Here is a 22,098-nt window from a genome sequence, read left to right on the forward strand (position 1 = left end):
CATTTGTTTGTCATGGACAGTCAGTTCCATGACTACATATCATTGGGCCTACCTACAGCATTTGGCTAAAGAAGAAGCAAAAGTTGAAATCTTGAGTATGTTTCACTGTGTAACTATGAAATAGTTCATTTATGCCCTTTATATTATATAGCTATATATACTATATGTAGTATATATCTGTACACATATACATCTATACATACTATATAACCATATATACTAAAGTACTATCTTTATGCTGTATAATTTTGGGAAATATAATTTACAGAAATCCATGTACTGACTTACAGATGTCTTCATAAATGTTCACGAAACATTATTTGTAATAGAGCAGAGTTAGAAACTATTGTCCATCAGCAAAAGTTTGCGACGTGACAGTATGGTCATATGGTGGAAAATAATATAGCTGCTGAAAATACATGAGAAATATATATATATATACTGCAATAGAAACGTGACCTCGATATAGCCTTAGGTAGAAAAAGAAAATTTCCTGATACAACACTGTATTTTAACAGTTTATAAAATAAAAATAAAGAAAGAAAATGGGAGGGGTGCCTGGGTGGCTCAGTTGGTTAAGCCTCTGGCTTCAGTTCAGGTCGTGAGCTCATGGTTGGTGAGTTCAAGCCCTGTGTGGGTGGGGCTCTGTGCCGACAGCCCAGAGCCTGGAGCCTGCTTCGGATTCTGTGTCTCCCTCTCTCTCTGCCCCTCCCTGCTCATGCTCTGTCTCTCTCTTTCTCTCAAAAATGAATAAACATTAACAAAATTTAAAAAAATAATAAAATGGGGAAAAAAGAGAGTTGCAATATCCTATGCATTATGTATGATTATTTCAACATAAATTATTTTATCTCTAGATGCATATAAAAATCTAGAACGATACAGGGGAAGCTCTTAAGCATTGAGAAAATAGTTTTAAGCAGGACTTTCGCTTACTATTAATACATTTATATGTTCAATTTTTTTAAAAAAAGCTTATTTTATAATCCTTTTTTAATCCCCGTGTGGAAAACAAAGACTGCTCATTCCTCACTCACACAAACTTAAAGGGACATGCATTAAATGTTCTGCAATAAGTCATAATTTTAAGTTTCTACGTATTTTTTCTGAGAATATGAAAAAGAATGAGTATTTTTGACATTGTGTCAATAAAAGGAATCATGATTAATAATAGCTACAATAATTTTTATTTAAAAACAAGCATATTAATATTTTTTACTGTTCTAATGCTCTCAAGAATTACAACTTTCCTCATCAACTTCATTAAAATAGGAGCTTTCTAGGCTGTAGTAGGTACTCGGATTTGGGGATAAAAATAATGCCAAATACAGCTGTGTTATGTATTCAATAGAGGGAGTTGGGGGAAAGATTAAGAAAAGCATAATTTTCACAGATTGGTAGGTTATACATATCTTGGTAAATATATGTGAGTAGGTAGACTCATTCATTTTAAAGATTTGTATATGAAAGGGCTCGAAATGAATTGTAAAATTTCTCAACAGGGCACATCTATTAACAAGGCATTTCAGGAGTGATTTTACGTATACGTGATGCGTTAAGTACCTTTTGATTGAAGATATTGGAAATATTTAATAAGAGTTCCTAGGGGCATTTAAATGTTACTTATTAACTTTGTTTATTCATGCCACTTCATAAATAGCCACTTTAACTCGATCATCAAAGATGGGCTAATATGAATAGTTACAGCTAAGAAAAGTTACTGTATCTTGGGCACAATCAAATAAGTTGCTGTGTTTTGAGAGGAGAATTGAGGGACACTAAGAAGTATTTTCTTATTTGCTGTCATCCTTTTTGTAGGTTATCTGTTTCCACGACAATTACTTCAACCTTTACCCTTTGATATTCTCATTTGCAAGAAAGTATCTTTTCAATAAGATAGCAACATTATTATTTTGTCATAATTAATAAAATTTATATTTTAATTGAATATTATCCAAAGTCATTGACAGTAATCTGTTTACACGGAGAAACTGGAAAAAAAAAAGTAGGATATTTTGCTTCTAATATGTTTTATCAGCGTAAATAAGTTTCAACAAGTAACACAGAACTGTAAGCCTTTTGCTTTGCAACTTGATACATTGCATTAGCTGTTCCCCAAAGAATTTCCTCACTAATTATGTTTTGTTCTAGATAATATTAAAGTTCATTGACATTCCTACAATACACTACAGGATGTCTGCGTGAAAATTGCCCGGAAGCCATGCTGGCTGATGGGAGGATGTTAGCTTATATTAAAAAATAACTTTAAGGATTTATCAATAGAAAAAAGAGAGTTAATTATATTAGTGCTTATCTGTCTTCCCTTTTGGACAGGTTAAATTATTGGATTCATTTTTTATAAATTGAATTCTTCATTGGAAGATATGCCATCCATCTGTATGAAAACAGATACCACAAGAAAAAAAAAAGGGTAATTATATATACACCCTCCCCCAAAATTAAATCTTGGAAAATATGTGTTTCAGATATAATTATTTTTCTTGCTGTAAAGAAAAGTTTAACATGTTGAAAATATGTGACAGAATCCAGGCTCTGCCTGTCCTTTAACATAAGTCAGCGCCACGTTCCACGCTTACATTTTGTGTTCTTGTTAAAAAAGAGATTCTAGGGGGCAGTGGGCACCATGCAACTTAATTCTAAGTGTCGGTTGAAAGACTACACAGACACTGCCAGTTATTGGGTTTCTTATCAAGCCAGTAATGTGGTGTGGCTGTTGTACTCATAATGAAGTTTTAATTAGCTCTCAAACATACTGAGAGCTTATTTAAGGCCTCCAAATTGAATAGTGCATGCTTAGCTGGGAGGCATGAATGCATCCCAAACATATCAAAATAACTGTCAAATCCATTGTATGCACATTAGGAGAGAATGGCTAGAAGGCTTAACATCTATCTTAAAAGAACTCTAGGTATAAAAGGTTGAGGGAAGTTCTTTCTTGTACTTAAATGATGGTCTTAAGAATACTGTCTTTATTATTTTAGCAAATGTGATAGCTAGGCACATGATTCAGCGTCTCTGTTTACCTCAGGAGTATTGTCAGGGGAAAAACACATTTTAACCAAGTTTGAATTATCTTTATTTCAAATGGGAACATTCTTTATTCACAGCTCCTCCAACATAACATTTATATTTTACTTACCAATACTAATTGCTTTTTCCCAATATTCTGACCTATGAGAAATCGTTCCAGACCCCTCATTCCTAATACTTGGGTAGCTCATAGATTAACAAAACGTTTAAGTAATTGTTGATTTAAACTCCCACCATTGGAGAATTCTTGATGTTTTTTCAATGCAGCAGGTGGATTTAGACCATGACTTTCTTACGTGACTGTTCACGCTGTGCGTGATGTGGTTTAAAATATCACCAGAAATAACCCTTCCCACTCCCGCCCACTCCTCCCTACACACACACAGTAAGAATTTTAAACAGGGGACAGATTTCATCACAGAGAAAGAAGGAACTAAAACGCATTGCTGCTGGACATGCAGTATCTGTGTTATTTGTTCTGTTATTTTCATGTCTTCTGAATTCATCTCTTCTCACCAACCTGCCCTGGCTCTTATTTTTGTTCTTGCAAAGGATGTACTGTGTTTCTCTCTTGTTTTTACAGATATCTGTTGAACAAATACATTAATTAGTTACTCTCTGCGTGTCAGGTACTTTGTGAGGGTTAATTGTGAGGTCTGAAACGTATATATAGTTCAGAGGCTGGACAGTGACTCTCTTGGAATTGGAGGTGGGATCTCAGAGGATCTGATTTATGATCAAGGGGATGGGAAGTGGGGTATGTGTGAAGAATTGGAAGGTCAGAGAACAGCACATACAGTTTGTGTGGGAAGCTATCAAGGGTCTCCTAATTTCTGGATGACAGCCTTTGTGAGGGTGAGGGCAGAGGACCACGGTACCATGATTATAGTTGGAGGGGGCAGTGATGATTATCTCAGAGAAATAATGTCCTGTTCGTACGTGGTTTTCTTCCAATGTTGGGATACTTAGTGACTTCTCTGTAACTTCGTATTTCTAAAAGGTCACACAAGCAGTATCTTTTCTTCTGTCATCATTTAAAAACTATTAGTTACAAATATATCATTTTTTTTTCTAGGACCTGGATTATGCTATACGTTTCATAGGTCAGGATTTGGAGGGGCCACCAAATGAAGTCAGGAATTTCTCTTTTTTTGAAGAACTACACACATTTCGGGAGAACCAGACCAGAAAGTACATTAGATTTATTGGTAAAGCATCAATTCAATGCACCGAAATGAGACACACTTTTTTAGTTTGGGGGAGAAACGACAGTGCGGGATGGAGATGTGAAGTTTGACGTGGAAAGCTGAGGCCAGAAAGTAGACATGTGTGTATAAGATACTGATGGTAAAGTCTGGGGGGAAAGTCCATTAAAGTGAATTCACAAGTCGTAGAAAACAATGTGACATAACTAAATGAAAAAGAGAGTCCATTAGGACTTTGTCTAGAGAAAATAAAGCAAGCAATTTATAACAGAATTTTGTTTGAAATCTCAGCTCTACACTAATTTTTCAAATGAAATTATCTTTGAAATTTCAACATGATTCTTGCAATAAAATTGTTTGATAGCATAATGTGTCATTCTGCTTTTGCAGAATCTCCCAAAGGAAAACATTTTTACAAACAAAACAAAACAAAACGGAGAGCACTATCAATTGTTCCAATTAACTCTTTTGACTCAAAGAATTTAATTTTGAAGTGCCTGTAATGTTATCATCCTTCTCGATCTCTCCACATTAGAATTGACCTAACCAGTGTATGCGCGTGTATGATTTGAACTGTTCTATACCTATCGTCAATGTTAGGAAGTCCATGTACGTAAAACTTGGGCAATTTCCTTCTATGGTCAATTTACATGTTATTTGCGTTATAATCAGTGAATACCCGACTGATACAGTATTGATGTGAAAGGCAGAGGTGGACTCTGGGGTAGAAAAGCAGGAAAGAATGAATGGAGACTGAGTTTTTAAGTGGCGATTTATTGTACACATAATAATCATGAGTGGTTGAATTTTGATTCTCTACCCACACTCAGGCCTGAGGGGATTCAGACGAGTAATTCTTGTATTAAGAGGACATTGTCATTAACCAGGTTCTATCTTAGGGATCGAGCAAGAAAACCTGAAGCTTCCCCTCAGCCTGACTAACCTTCAGACGGCCTTCTTCCCGACTCCAGGCCCCCGGCTCCTTTTTCTTAGAGTATCTACTTTAGAAAACTTGTAATTGTAGAAGTGCGTGGGTGACTCAAAGTCAGTTAAGCGTCTGACTCTTGATTTCGGCTCAATCATGATCTCCTGGTTCCTGAGTTTGAGCCCCGAGTTGGGCTCCACACTGAGCATAGAGCCTGCTTGGGATTCTCTCTCTCCCTCTTCCTCTGCTCCTCCCCTGATAGCGATCTCTCTCTCTCAAAATAAATAAATAAATAATTTTCTTAAAAAAAGAAAACTTGTAATTGTACATCTTTTGCTGTGCACCTATGAGATATAAATCTTGTAAAACTGGCAAAAGACCTGTTTTGCAACCTAAGGCTATCATCTCTTAGGTGATAGAGCCCCTGTCTCCCAGTTTTAGACTAAGGGTCTGACTGGTGATGAGCCCCTTACTTCAAGGTATAAAACTACCTCCAGTGATGAAGAGAAGAAAATATTTACTTTTTCGGGGAGTAATAAAGCCAATTAGTGAACACAAGTGGCCTACGATCTATGCCCATCACCCTGGCTTTTAAAAATATTCCAGCCTTTTTTGGGGGGTAGAGCTCAAACTGAGGTTTGGCCTCTCTTCACGATTGCAATCGATTTCTTTTTTTTTTTTTAATGTTTATTTATTTTTGACAGAGAGAGAGAGAGAGAGAGAGAGAGACAGAGCATGAGCTGGGGAGGGGCAGAGAGAGAGGGAGACACAGAATGGGAAGCAGCCTCCAGGCTCTGAGCTGTCAGCACAGAGCCCAATGCGGGGCCCAAACTCACAGACTGCGAGATCACGACCCGAGCTGAAGTCGGATGCTCAACCGACTGAGCCACCCAGGCGCCCCTGCAATCGATTTCTTTACCTGTTTCCCTTTCTCCAGAAACTTCTGCCCTGACAGAACTTATAAGAAACTAATCCGATGAGCGGGACTCCGACAACTTAGATCTGTTTGACACGAAGAGAAATTGTAAGCTGTTCGCCCAGTCCATCTCGGCACCACTGAATCTGCCCAGGCCAGAGAACAGTGGTTATGTTCTTCCTGCTCGTTTATATATTGCTGATAACCCCCACGGGACATGTTCTATGCCCTTCTTCTATACATTAAGTTGGATTTCATAAGTCATTTCGTGTTACTCTGTTCCCATCTTTTCCTTTTAAAACAACTCCCTGTTGATGAAAGCCTATTTTTCACATTATTGTGATTATAATTCCACTTTCAAAAAGTGTGCAATTGAGATTACATAAAACAACTAAAACTATATAGTAAAATAAATTTCTTTCTTTTCTTTATTTCTTTTCTTTTCTCTTTACCCTCTGAGGATATTTGGCTTGGTTAAAACTTCAGTAGATATTTAGAAAAATTGTAACTTCATTTTGCCTCAAAATGCTGTTCTGATCTTTTGATATTATTCATGCCTTCAACAGCCATTTACTGAACCTTTAAATTTGTGCCAGGAACCATTCTAGGACTATGGAATTTAAAACATGTATCCTTAGGTTGCAGGATCACCCTCTACATCATTTTTATGTTGACGTGATTGTAATGTTAACCCAATATACATTATGCATTGCTGACCCAAAGAATGTGAAAGATTCAGAAAGTCTATTGAAGAAATAGAACATTTTTTCTAATATATCCACACATTTATCTTGTTGTGGCTTAAATAGAAATTAAGCTTAGTACAAAAATAAATTATTTTCTTTTCATATTTCACCATTCTGTTTGTTGATATGTTGGTACCTTTTCACTTTTAACCAGTTTCACTGGCTTTCATTGATGATATCAAAATCTAAGAATTGTCAAGGTGCCTGGCTGGCTCAGTCGGAGGAGCATGTGACTCTTGATCTCAGGGTCTTGAGTTCAAGCCCCACATTGGGTGTAAAGATTACCAAAAAATAAATAAAAATTTTTAATGTTTACTTATTATTATTGAGAGACAGAGAGACACAGAGTGTGAGCAGGGGAGGGGTAGAGAGAGGGTGAGAACAGAATCTGAAGTAGGTTGCAGGCTCTGAGCTGTCAGCATAGAGCCTGACACGGGTCTCCAATTCACAAACTACAAGATCATGACCTGAGCTGAAGTCAGTTGACTAACCAACTGAGGCACCGAGGCGCCCCACCAAAAAATAAATAAACTTAAAAACTCTAAGAGGTGAAATTAACATATGCTCAATCTGACTGAAGATGTCAGTATCCTAACGTGTGTTTCGTGTAAGGAAGGACTTGGATATATCAAGCAAGGAATGATAAAAACACTGCATTCAAAACTGGTGCATCCACTCTGGAAAACAGTGTGGAGGTTCCTCATAAAATTAAAAATAGACCTACCCTATGACCCAGCAGTAGCACTGCTAGGAATTTACCCAAGGGATACAGGAGTACTGATGCATAGGGGCACTTGTACCCCCAATGTTTATAGCAGCACTCTCAACAATAGCCAAATTGTGGAAAAAGCCTAAATGTCCATCAACTGATGAATGGATAAAGCAATTATGGTTTATATACACAATGGAGTACTACGTGGCAATGAGAAAGAATGAAATATGGCCCTTTGTAGCAACGTGGATGGAACTGGAGAGTGTTATGCTAAGTAAAATAAGCCATACAGAGAAAGACAGATACCATATGTTTTCACTCTTATGTGGATCCTGAGAAACTTAACAGAAACCGATGGGGGAGGGGAAGGAAAAAAAAAAAAGAAAAAAAAGAGGTCAGAGTGGGAGAGAGAGCCAAAGCATAGAAGACTCTTAGAAATTGAGAACAAACTGAGGGTAGATGGGGCGTGGGGCAGGGGGGGAGGGTGGGTGATGGGCGTTGAGGAGGGCATCTTTTGGGATGAGCACTGGGTGTTGTATGGAAACTAATTTGACAATAAATTTCATATAATAAAAAAATTTTAAAAAACCACTGCATTCAAAAACAGGAACATGAAAGTTAATAAAGAGAATGTATAGACTAATTTTTTCAACTGTTAAAAAGATAGGGATGAAATATGTTTATTTTTTTAATTTAATTTAATTTTTAAAATTTACATCCAAGTTAGTTAGCATATAGTGCAACAATGATTTCAGGAGTAGATTCCTTAATGCCCCTTACCCATTTAGGCCATTCCCCCCTCCCACAACCCCTCCTGTAACCCTCTATTTGTTCTCCATATTTAAGAGTGTCTTATGTTTTGTCCCCCTCCCTGTTTTTATATTATTTTTCCTTAACATAGGGATGAAATTTAAAATTGTATAGCTTTCAGTGCCTTTTGGGTTACTTGATTCGCATAGGGCCAGATTATTTGAAAACGACTTGCCTTTTATGATGTCACCTTCCACAATAGTTATTCTGTTTTGGGGGATTCTCAGTTCATTACCTGGGCAGAATGAGAACTGAAAATTCTATGAACTGTTTTTATTAAACCAAGCTATCCCTCTTCGCAGTATACATTTCATTAATTACTCTTCTTCGGTATATTGTTTTAAGGTGCACGTGTATCATTTTTGGTTATTATTTGTACACTTGACGTAATGCATAATCAAATGTTTAATAAAATACAACTTCATTCTTGCATGTTAAAATGGCTCCTGCAGACACACTTTACTTTTTTATTTTGGAGTGTGTCTGTGGTGTTTGTTCACGGTCCTTAATTATTACACCTGCTAATGCAAAGTTTGCCACCTTATTCTGAGTTGTAGACGTCTTCCATTTATTCATCCAGATCTGCTGTTTATCATTTCACTCACATATCTAGTCAAGAGCTGGCTTCCGTGAGTTACATTGATTGACTTACTTAGTCCTCAAGTTTCTCCTTGAATTTGGCCAGCAGAGAGCCCCGGGAGAAGACTGGAGTCAGGGAAAAAGTGATGATGTATTATCCACAATTCCATTCATTTTGCTAGTAGTTTAGGAAATCCCAAGGTAGATTCCTGTGTCCCTTCACCCTCTCTGAGTACTATTGCTGGTTTTGTTAATGAGGTTATGCCAGTCCTGACAATACCTTAGGAGTAGATGATCTAAGTAGAAATTGGGAGGCAGTAATCTTTTAAAAACATACATCTGGCTCTGTCATTTCTCTTTGAAAGACTCTTTTAACAGTTTAACTTCACCCTCTGGATAAAATCGAAGCTCTTCACTATCATGGGTCCTTCACAAGTTGGCTGGGGTCTGTTCCTCTGACATCATTTCTTCTCTCTTCACTTCTCACTTGAGTCTAAGTAAGTCAGGCTTCTGATGCTTATCTTCTGAGAAGAGCATTTTTCTGCCTCATCACCTTTGCTCTAGATTACTCTTCTTGCTAATCTACATGAGCCTCCCTCCCCCCAACTACCGTCATTCAAACCTCTCCCTTCAAAGAAGCTTTGACTGTCACTTCAAAATATCCCTAGTCTGAGGGCACCTGGGTGGCTCAGTAGGTTGAGCATCTGACTCTTGATTTCAGCTCAGGTCAAGATCTCACAGTTTGTGAGATAGAGCCCCACATTGGGCTCTGTGCTGACAGCAGGGAGCCTGCTTGGGATTCTCTCTCACGCTGTCTCTCTCTTTCTGCCCTTCCTGTATGCCTGTGCTCTCTCTCTCTCTCAAAATAAATAAACAGTTTTTTTTAAAAAGTATCCCTAATCTCTCTAACACGTCACTTGGATAGATATTATTTTATGACATTTATCTTGTGTGAACTTTATGTGTTCATTTGTTTAATACCTGTATTCTCCAATATAATATTAGCTTTATTAAGGAAAGGGCTTTGGCTTGCTTTCAATCTCCTTTTCAAACCAAGAACCAACGTAGCCTTGTAATAACTGCTTAATAAATATTTGTTGGGATACTGAAGCAGCAGAAAGAGAAATTAAGGAAACAACCCCATTTGCAATTGCACAAAAATAATAAAATTCCTAGGAATAAGCCTAATCAAAGAGGTGAAAGACCTGTACTCTTAAAACTATAAAACACTGATGAAAAAAAATGGAAGACACAACAAAATGGAAAGACATTCCATGCTCATGGATAGGAAGAAGAAATATTATCAAAATGTCTATACTACTCAATGCAGTCCACAGATTTAGTACGATCTCTATCAAAATACCAATAGCAGTTTTCATTGAACTAGAACAAACAATCCTAAAATTTATATGGAACCACAAAATACCCTGAATAGCCAAAACAGTCTTGAAAAAGAAAAACAAAACTGGAGGCATCACTGTTCCAGACTTCAAGTTATATTACAGAGCTGTGGTAATCACAATAAATGGTACTGACATAAAAATAGACACATAGATCAATGGAACAGAATAGAAAACCTGGAAATAAACTCATGATTATATGGTCAATTAATCTTCAACCAAGGAGGCAAGAATATCCAATGGGGAAAAAGTCTCTTCAGCAAATGGTGCTGGGAAAACTGGAAAGCTACATGCAATAAATAAAGCTGGACCACTTTCTTGCACGATACACAAAAATAAACTCAAAATGGATTAAGGACCTCAATGTGAGACCTGAGACCATAAAAATTTAGAAGACAACACAGGCAGTCATTTCTCGACATTGACCACAGCAATATCTTTCTAGATATGTCTTCTGAGGCAAGGAAATCAAAAGCAAAAATAAATTATTAGGACTATATAAAAACAAAAAGCTTCTACACAGCAAAGGGAACAACCAGGAAAACTAAAAGAAAATCTACTGAATGGGAGAATATATTTGCAAATGACATATCCAGTAAAGGGTTAGTATCCAAAATATATAAAGAACTGATATAACTCAAACCCCAAAAAACAATCTAATTAAAAATAAGCAGAAGATATGAGCCGACATTTCTCCAAAGAAGATGTAAAGATAACCAATAGACACATGACAAGACGCTCTACGCCACTCATCTTGAGGTACATGCAAATCAAAAACTCAAGAAGCAGCAGGTGTTGGCAAGAATGTGGAGGAAAAGGAACCCTCATCCGCTGTGAAGGAGTGCAGACAGGTGCAGCCACTGTGAAAGATAGTGTGTAGGTTCCTCATAAAATCTAAAAGCAGAACCACCCAAGAGCCAGTAATAGCATTACTGGATATTTACCCAAAGATCATGAAAACATTAATTTGAAGGGATATATGCATTCTGATGCTTATTGCTGCATTATTTACAATAGCTAAACTATGGAAGAAGCCCAAGTGTCCATTGATAGAAGAATAAAGATGTGAGCATTATTCAGCCATAAAAAAGAATGAAATCTTGCCATTTGCAACAAGATGGGGGGAGCTAGAGAGTATAATCCTAAAACCTGAAACCATCCAGTCAGAGAAAAACAAATACCGTATGATATGTGGAATTTAAGAAACAAAACTAATGAACAAAGGAAAAAGAGAGAGAGGAACCAAAACACAGACTCTTAGCTATCAAGAACAAACAGATGGTTGCCAGAGGAGAGGTGAGGTGGGGTGGGGGAAATAGGTGAAGGGGATTATCTTGATGGGCACCGAGTAATGTATAGAATTGTTGAATCGCTATATTGTACACCTGAAACTAATATGACACTGTAAACTACACTGGAATTAAAATATAGGTAGGTAGGTAGGCAGATGGATGGATGGATGGATGGATGGATGGATGGATAGATAGATAGATCGTTTGTTGGAGGAAATACAATGGCCAGTAAATGCATCAATAGCTTTGATAAGCCAGTTTCTGTGCTGCCATTCCATTATGGCTGGATACTTGTTAATCACTGCATACTTGAGTCAATCTAAGCGAAACTCTTCTCACAAATTGTAGTGACTACTACCAGCAACTGTAGTGACTACACCAGCAGATAGGTGTTGGCACAGAAAATGAGTTCTACTTCTATCCTTTTCTAGAACATTTAAAACTATTCTTGACTTTTAAAAATTAAAATTAAGTGCATCACTTAATATAAAATATTGGCAACTCTGATATATCATGTTAATGAACATTTTTTCAAATTATCTTTAATATTCAATAAACAGAAAGCAAATCAGTTCTTCATTATTCTTGTTTTTAATGAATCCTCTTGTACTTTATGCTAAGATTGTAAGAGCAATAACAAAATATAATATTTACTGAGATTTAATATGTTATATGCATTTTGTTAGTGTTTTACAGGAACTGGCTTATTTAATTTTGACAAATACTCTGTGAAGTCAGAACTCTCATTTCCCAAATATGAGAACTGAGGCACAGTTAATTTAAATAACTTACCTGAGCTGAATTTTCTTACTCAACCATGGAGTTGGAATTTGAATACAGAGGCCAGATATTGAACTCATTGTCACTTCATTATGCTTTCCCTCATTATCCCAACCAGGAGGCTTGAGGAACCTGTTTTCCAAAATCTTGTTGACAATTAGGTCTACAAGTAAAAAAAAAAAAAAAAAAAAAAAATTCATCCTTGGTTTTCTTATTCTTATTTATATATTTGTAGAAGGGTAAATACTTTTTTGTCATTTTTGAAATCTCAATACCCACAGAGGGCTTATGATTTGATTTATTGTATTTTAATCTGGTGCCTGAAAGGATTCAGGGAATGAAAAGTAATCCTCAGATTCACAAGGCTTTAATACCTTCAGAAATGTCTTAGAAACAGGTTTGCAAATTTCTGGCTTTGTGTTTGCATAATAAACCAGCAGGTTTTTTTAAAAAAAATTAATGTTTATTATTTATTTTTGAAAGGGAAACAGAGCACATGTTTGGGGGGGGGCCAAGAGAGAGGGAGACACAGAGTCTGAAGCAGGCTCCAGGCTCTGACCTGTCAGCACAGAGCCAAACTAGCAATTTTTAAATGATATTTCTAAATCTGTTGAAGCTATGAAGTGAGCAAAATTAATTTTCAAGTAATGTTTGTAAGAAATTATTTTTATTACTAGCCAACTAATTCTTAGAAATGACTAAATTCCAGGGAACTCTTTGAAAAAAAAATCCTTCCAGATTTTTGGGCCAAATATGTTCTCTTTAAACTGCCATCCAGTGGACATTTCTAGAACATTAGTAGAACAATTCTAATTCTGCTGGATTTTAAGTTCCTGAACCAATAGAATATGTACTTGCTATAGGGAAAGCCAATAAAACAGTAATGATTTTGTCAAAAAACAGTATGTGTGAGTTTACTTTCCCATGCCTTATTTATAAAAGCAGGATGTGAAATTACATGTGGTCTGTTTTTTCTTAGAGATTCAAACCTTTGAAATTCATTGAACATGGCAATGTTTTCCTCAAATACAATGTTTTACTGTATGCAGACACCATAAAATAAAGGAGCTTTATTTATAAAATTGTCTTAAGGCCCTGCCTGATTTTCATCAAAGTCTTCAATTATTTAGGCATCTTCTATTTCTTTTTTAGGTGAGATGGGGATCAATATCCTGGACTGGTATGAAAGATCAGAAGCCACCATTGATTATGTTTAGTTTGCCACTGAATATTCTTGAGTCGCATATGTTGATTTCCCCAGTATGAGAACAGCAGGATCATGATCCCAGGGACATGCTTGCTCATCAAATTCATTACTTATGCCACTGTAAAGAAAGAAAAGTCTCACAATAATGGAAATTAAGGAATAGCAATTTATGCTTTTGTTAAATACGTTCATAGATAAAGATTAATGTTGATGAAGGGCGCCTGGGTGGCTCAGTCGGTTAAGCGTCCTTCGGCTCAGGTTATGATCTCACAGTTCATGAGTTCCAGCCCCACATCGTACTCTCTGCTGTCAGCACAGAGCCTGCTTCAGATTCTCTGACCCCCCCCCACCCCTCCTCTTCACTCTCTCATAAATAAATAAATAAATAAATAAATAAATAAATAAATAAATAAATAAACAAACAAACAAACATCTAAAAAAAGATTAATCCTGATGAGATTAAAATAAAGACAAATAAATGAATAAACTAAAACTGCTAAGTACATCTAAAATCCACATCGGGGAGAGTCAATTCATGTCAGAGAGAAATACTGTAGAAATTAAGTGAATGATGTGAGGTTCCATTTTGTGATGTCAACAATGACGTAAAACATAATGAAAGAGATCCAAAATTATGAAAAATAAATAAATACAAAGGACAGCAATAGATATCCAAATACATCACCAGGTAAAAAAAATAAATAAAGCGGAAATAGTAATAAAAATATACTAGAAATAGTGGTCAGTAACACATTTGGGTCTGCTAATATGTCTGTCACCATGTTGGACTTTGAAGACACAAGGTGGATAAGACAAGATGTCTTCTTTTGAAAGGTTTACAATCTAGAAAAATTTTCCTGGGGGATAAAACAAACTTTAAAGTGGTCTTATTGAAAACTTTATGTGTTTCAAGAAAAATAAATCATGATAACTAACCTCATCTCATCCTTGTGAATTAGAAAAAAATAATAATTACATAAAAGTGTCCAATATGGATGAAAGGTATATTACAAATTCTCAAATGTTTATTAAAAAAATTTTAAAGAAATTATAAAAAAAAATTCTGCCCACTACTAAATGACAATTTATAATGAAGAAATATCTGTAAGATGTTGAGGAGAAACAGCTACCATTCACTAATTCCAGAGAAGCCAGTTTCTAGTTCCAATGCTGAAAACAAAAGAAAGATATTCCATAATTTTCAAAAATCAAGAAAAAAAACCCGAATGTCCTAAGAAACTCAAGCTGACAGGAAGATGCCTGAAAATTCACCAATACAAATGAGCCAATCCTGCCTAAAAAAACTTGAACTGAGTATTGAATTTTGATGTAGGTTAAATCTGGATGACTTTTGCTAACTTTGCCAATTGTGTGTAATTAAATACAAAATGAAGACTTTCTGGAATAGATAGCTTCAAATTGAAGAGATAATACTATAGAAATGAAACTTTGTAATTCTGGATCACCTTATCTGAGGCTATTTAATCACAATGCCTAGGGTAGGGGCTCAGGGGAGAGTTTTATTGTTCGTAATATTCAGAGATACATGGGTCTATGCATATTCTCAAAAGCAGTAGCGTTGAATATCCTTAAAGCCTTCACTTGATACCAATGAAGTGATTAAAAGCAAGCAAAATAGTAGCCATATTGTACAAAACAGAAAACACAATGAGTAATACAAGAGCGAAGCTATCCAGTAACACCCAGCATGGATTGTGAATACCTTAAATGCAAATCATTTAGAATTTTTCTTAAATGGCATTGTCAGAATGTGTTTAAAAATTAAATAATACAGGGGTGCCTGGCTGTCTCAGTTGGTTAAGCATCTGGCTCTTGATATCGGCTCATGGGTCATAAAATTGAATCCCACATCAGGCTCTGCCCCGCACTGGGTGTGGAACCTGCTTGGGATTCTCTCTCTCTCCTTCTCCCTCTGCCCCTACCCCACTTGTGTGTGGGCTTGCTCTCTCTCTCTATCTCTCAAAATCAAAAAACATTTTTAAATTAAACAATAAAAAAATAAGGACGCCTGGGTGGCTCAGTTGGTTAAGTGTCCGACTTCAGCTCAGGTCATGTTCTCGAGGTTCGGGAGTTCAAGCCCCGTGTGGGGCTCTGTGCTGACAGCTCAGAGCCTGGAGCCTCTTCAGATTCTGTGTCTCCCTCTCTCTCTTCCCCTCCCCTCCCACTCTGTTTCTCTCTCAAAAATAAATAAACATTTAAAAAATAATGAAAATAAAAAATAAAAGAATGCTTTAGAAACTAGTTTTCTCACAATTTTTACTGATAAAAACTGAAAGCACTGATAAAGATATAGCATAGTGATATTTATTTTCATTGAGATGGGTTTCTGAAAAACATAAATTAATGCATATTGACACAATATATAGAAAATAGGAATGCCTCAAAACAATAATAAAAATATATTAAGTTTGACCTCTAGAAAGTTCTGCGATCTGTCATTTGTGCATAGTGAGGTGATTTCTGTACCTTTCAGTCATTTAAGTGTATTGTTTTAATATCCATGACTGCTAAGTTGTTTTATATAATCATGTAAAAAACTAGCAAACTTGATTTCACCCATGATGTATTTGTACATTCTCATTTTCAAGTCTTTATTGATTTTAAAGCTGCTATATAGCATATTCTTTTCAATATAATTGCACAACATTTCCTATATAGATTTTTCCTATATTTTATAGATAATTTTTAAAATTATATTTAAGCTTTAACATTTTTTATAATTAAATACGTTAACATTCTTTTTCCTCTAGTTTTTAGTAGTCCTTCTCAGGAAATAAAATGTTTTTTCTGTATATTAAAGTGATAGCTTTCAAGGGAAGATATCCTGAGATAGTTCTTATTTTCATTGGAATATTAATCCTCAGGACAACTAAATTTATTTCAATTTAGAGATTTGCAGTAATGAAGACAAAAATTGGTAGGAATGCAGCAAGTATGTGTGTCCCTTCTCTCTGCTTCTCTCCTCTCAAATCCATAAAAACATGCTGCCAACATGTACAGGTTTTTAATTATGAACCCCCTATAACATTGTAATAATTTCCCTAAAAGAGTTTTTTAAAATTTTTTATTGTTTATTTATTTTTGAGAGAGAGAGAGAGAGAGAGAGAGAAAGAGAGAGACAGCACGAGTGGGGTAGGGCAAAGAGGGGGAGACACAGAATCTGAAGCAGGCTCTAGCTCTGAGCTGTCTCCATAGAGCCCGACACGGGGCTTGAACCCACGAATCGTGAGATCATGACCTGAGCCAAAGTTGGACGCTTCACCAACAGAGCCACCCAAGCGCTCCTAATTCCCTTAAAAGAGATTTTTAAAAATCAACCAGAATGGTTTAAAAAAATAACAGCTGTAGACAGATGATCAAAACACATTTTAGTGTTAAAAAGTAGTTTCCTCAATTCTGTAATGTCATTTTATAAACTATTTAGAATATTTTGAATCTATTTTTAACGTTAATTAAGAATATGTTAACCTGTTTAAATAGTTCCGCTTTCGACTCATATGTAAAATAATTCTGCTATATTTAAAGCATAATTTATTATTTTAAATAGTTTTTTTAAGTAAGAAGCCATAGTTTATGACCTATCTTGATTAATACTGATATTCAATGAACTTTAATCATGTAAATAAGACATTTTCCATTGAAACATTCAGCTGATTCATAATTATTATACCAGTAACAGACTCGTTGTAGTATTTATGTTAGTAACCCAGTCACTATTATGTTCCATAAAATTTTAGATAAAATTAGGCAATCAGTGATTTATGGAAATTAAAATTATATTAGAGTTTCAAAAGAATGGGAGAGGAAGGTCTCCAGACAGGTTCCTTTTGACTCCCTTCTTGGAACTTAAAAATAGAACCCATAGAAATTCTACAGGAATGAATAGTTCTTTTCCTATATCTGTCAGTGTCCTAATTTAGGGCTGTCTTCAGGTGGTAGGATACTTTGGGTTTTACTTATAGCATCCATAAATAGCATATTACAGTAGCTACAATTTTGTATGTGGCTATAAAAAAAATTAACCATGTAATTACAAAAAAGAGAGTTGAGTTCATATTTTCTGAACTGGTTCACTTATTGAATACTGTGAATTATTGTTTTCATGGAGAGATTCAGTAATATGTAGGTCTTAGTTCTTAGTTTGAGCTGCTATTAAAAACATTTACTTCTCCCAAACATTTATTTCTCACAATTCTGGAGGCTGGAACCCTGAGATCAGGGTACGCGCGTGCTTGGGATTTTGGTGAAAGCCCCCTTCCTGGTTTATTAACAGCTGACTTTTCCATGTATCTATCCTCACACTGGAGAGAGAAAGGACTAGTTCTCTTCCTCTTCTTCTAAGGACACTAATCTCCTCATGGCGTCTTCACTCTCATGACCTGATAAGACTTCAACTCCAAATAGCAATATATTAGGACTTTAACATACGAATTTTGAGGAGACACAAACATTCAATTCATGGCAGAACCCATGGATAAAGAGGAATCCACAGCAAAATGTGTATGCAAACATATTCCTATTTTCTTTATATTATGGTTTTTTCCCCTTAGATCAGGTTTCAGAAATAGATATGCAATATTTTAGGTATCACTTACAGTCTTTGGGACCCGTGGGCTTAATATGAAAGCATAGGAAATGGGATTGTGACCCCAAAGAGAAGTCACTTGATGGAAAGTACCACCATGGGTCTACAGAAGTAATGTTAAAAATGTAAGAAAGTAAATATTAAGACATCCATTTATTTATTCTGATTATTTGAATTTAAAGGTGACATTACAAGTTTTTAATGATAAGTCTGCCTTTAAGAGGTTTTAAAATTCAGCTTTTCAAGCATCAGAACGGGTAATGTATGTAGGGCAAGGGTAATGAGAGTCAGGGAGTCTTAACTGATTAAAGTTATAAAGAAGGATTCCATATTATGTCAGAAGAAATAAGACCAGATTGTAAAACAAATTTTATAGATGTGACCAAGAGTTAGTCAAGAAATCAAATAATAGATCTATGGGGTGCTATTACTTTTTAAATTTTTTATTAAAAAAATTTTAAGTTTATTCATTTTGAAAGAGACTGAGAACAAGTGGGGGAGGGGCAGAGAGAGAGGGAGAGAGAGAATCCCAAGCAGACTCCCCACTGTCATCGTGGAGCCTGATGCAGGGCTGGAACTCTTGAAACCTGAGATCATGACCTGAGCCAAAACCAAGAGTCAGACGCTTAACCGACTGAGCCACCCAAGTGCCCCCTGAATGTTATTATTTAGTCCTCACATCAGTCCAGCTGTAGAAATTGATTTTATTTAATAACTTATAACAAATTCATTCATTTGTTAAGTAACTCTTTTATTAAAGTTTTACTTAATTCCAGAAGCTTCTTGAGGTACTGGAGATACATCTATTAGAGAAACAGTTGACCTGAGTTCAACTTTTCCAGATAGCAGATTAGCAAATTACATGTAGACTGTGCTGATGATGACTGTGTGTAAATAGGAAAGATTACTAGATTATTTCAGGGTCAACTAAATTAGCAGAAGTGAATAGATGGCAAGACTTGAGGGGATGTAAGATAATCACTAGTATCACACATATAGATATATACTTGCATTTACTCATTCAACAACTATTTTTTGATTACCTGTTATGTGAGAGATTGACATCAGGGCATAGATCAGTGGTCAGGAGGCATGGAGCAAACCAGAGATAGGCAGAAATTTTCCCTTGGAACTTACATTTAGGTGGGTGATATGAACAATAACCTGAATAGCAGTAATGATAAATATACGTCTATAACACACACACACACACACACACACACACACACACACACACATACACACACATATACACAGACAGATTATTATATGGAGAAAATAACAGAGTGATATGAATGACAGCAGAAGACCTGCTTGGATGGGAGGGTCAGGGAAGCATTCCTTGAGAAGATGAAATTTCATTTGTATTCCAGAGGGAGGAAGGAAGCCACCCTTGCCAAGAGATGAAGGAAGCGAATTTCAGGCAGAAGGAAAAAAGAGTAAATTTCTAGACAGGAGGAAAGCTTTGGGGAGTCAGGCTAAGAAAAGATGAGTGTGGCTGAGTCTTAGGAGTGAACGAGATAATTTATTAAGCCATAAGTACAAGTTTGGATTGATTCTAAGATAATCAGACAATTCACTGGAGAATTGTAAACGGAGGGTGACATCTGATTTGTATTTTTAAAAGAGCACTCAGGTTTTTATATTGAGAATGAGTCAGAAAGAGGCAAGAGTAGGAGCAGGGAAACCAGCTACAGACCAAGGCAGTAGATATTTATTGAGCGCCTACCATGTGCTTGACAATATTTAAATTTTGGTTTACATCATAATCGCTACAATAGATTTATAAAGGTCAATCAGAATAATGGCGATGGACAATGTTTTAGAGATCATTCATTTTGTCTTTGTCACGTGATATGTGTATCATTGAACCAGGAAAAAAAGAATGCTCCCTTTCGTGCTTGGTATTTATTTGCAGCTCTGTTGCAGCTAAATTGAAAGAGAGAAGGAAACTGACAAGGAGAAATGGAAGAGTGAAAAAAATGTTTTGCTTTGACTGTGTGATGCTATCAAAGTGCCTTATCTTCTAGGGCATTGGTAAACCTCTACAAGTTTAATCACTGCGCTTGATAAACTCAGAAGAGCATTTATGATCAATGGTCGTCTAGTGAGATTTCTCATGTGTGTATTTATCACTATCTTCACAGACCCCAGAATGATGTTTTATGTGGGAAGTTGTTCAATTTTTTTAATGTTTATTTATATTTGAGAGAGAGAGATTGAGGGAGATAGAGACAGAGAGCAAGTGGGGCAGGGGCAAAGAGAGAGGGAGACACAGAATCTGAAGCAGGCTCCAGACTCTGAGCTGTCAGCACAGAGCCGGATGTGGGGCTCGAACTCATGAGCCATGGGATCGTGACCTGAGCCGAAGGTGGACGCTTAACCAACGGAGCCCCCCAGGCGGCCCTAAAATTGTTAAATTAGTTATGTTAACTACACTATATTACAGTTTTGTGCTGATCGGTTTTGTGGTTGTTAGGTGAAATAAGATTTTCAGGGGAAGCAGAAATAATGTAAATAAAATGGAATTATATTTTCATTCCTAAATGCTAACATCACTCTTTTTTTCTCAACGTTTATTTTTATTTTTGGGACAGAGAGAGACAGAGCATGAACGGGGGAGGGGCAGAGAGAGAGGGAGACACAGAATCGGAAACAGGCTCCAGGCTCCGAGCCATCAGCCCAGAGCCTGACGCGGGGCTCGAACTCACGGACCGCGAGATCGTGACCTGGCTGAAGTCGGGCGCTTAACCGACCGCGCCACCCAGGCGCCCCGCTAACATCACTCTTAATATCATTGCATATTTATATTGTTAATCTTTCCAAACACATCTTCAGCTTCTATCAAATATAGGCTTTATTTTTTTTCTTTTGCGTAAGAAAAAATATTTTTTTAATCTTTACTTATTTATTTTGAGAGAGAGAGAGAGCGGGAGGCAGAAAGGGAAAGAGAAAGGAGAGAGAAAATCCCAAGCACGCTCCATACTGTCAGCACAGAGCCTGGCGCTGAGCTCCCTGTCACGAATCATGACATCGTGACCTGGGCTGAAATCAAGAGTCAGACGCTTACCTGACTGAGCCACCCAGGTGCCTCAAGAGAAATATTTAAAAAAAAATCTTAAGTTAACGGCAAGCTGCAAGGACAAGGAGGCAGTAATGACATGGGGAAAGTCACGGATGCGTAGATTAAAGGCGTGGCCTTTCCTGGAGTTCGGAAGTGTCAAGAACTTAGCGCAACAAGCCCTTATTTACCTGATGTAAAAATGCACACATGTTGTCGTTGTTTAAATCAAGCTGCTTCCTTTAGCTCTCCCCTAAATAACGCGGAAGCAGTAAATGATAGGTGTAGATAATATAAGTGGACAACTTTATTTAAGGTTCTAGTCTTACATGAAAAGTTAGAGCAATTTTTTATTGCCTTCAGAACTTAGTTGTGCAAGTTCTACAGGGATAGAAAAGAGCCAAAGGGAAAACAGAATTATATTTGTCGTGTTTTAATTGCCATATCCTCTTAGACTGTGCTTTATTAGTTTCTTGACAACTGGAATCACCAAAGAAATTATTTTCAGCATTAATTGTAAACAAAGCATTTCAATAATACTTGTACTTACTTTGCATAGGATAGAACTTGTCATATTTCATTATGCATTTTTAGCTCTTGTATGTGCGTGTGTGTGTGTGTGTGTGTGTGTGTGTGTACTTTCCCTTTGTGTTTCCTAGATTTTAAGAATAGATGCATTCAAATATGAATTACACTAAGTTTTTGCAAACTTACCCCAATTTCCCTCTGGCTGCCTTTGTAAAAATTTGATGGATTGTATCTTAATGCACCCCTCAACCCTAAAGTCTAAGTTGATTTTAAAAGGAAG

The 22,098-nt window shown here is 36.3% G+C and overlaps 1 protein-coding gene across 1 annotated transcript in view; it reads left to right on the plus strand.

Moving 5' to 3' along the window:
- CNTNAP2 (contactin associated protein 2) overlaps positions 1-22,098 on the plus strand; it is a 1,395,900-nt gene that overhangs the window by 93,532 nt on the left and 1,280,270 nt on the right.

Source organism: Lynx canadensis, chromosome A2, assembly GCF_007474595.2.
Source record: "Lynx canadensis isolate LIC74 chromosome A2, mLynCan4.pri.v2, whole genome shotgun sequence".
Classification (NCBI taxonomy): Eukaryota; Metazoa; Chordata; class Mammalia; order Carnivora; family Felidae; genus Lynx; species Lynx canadensis.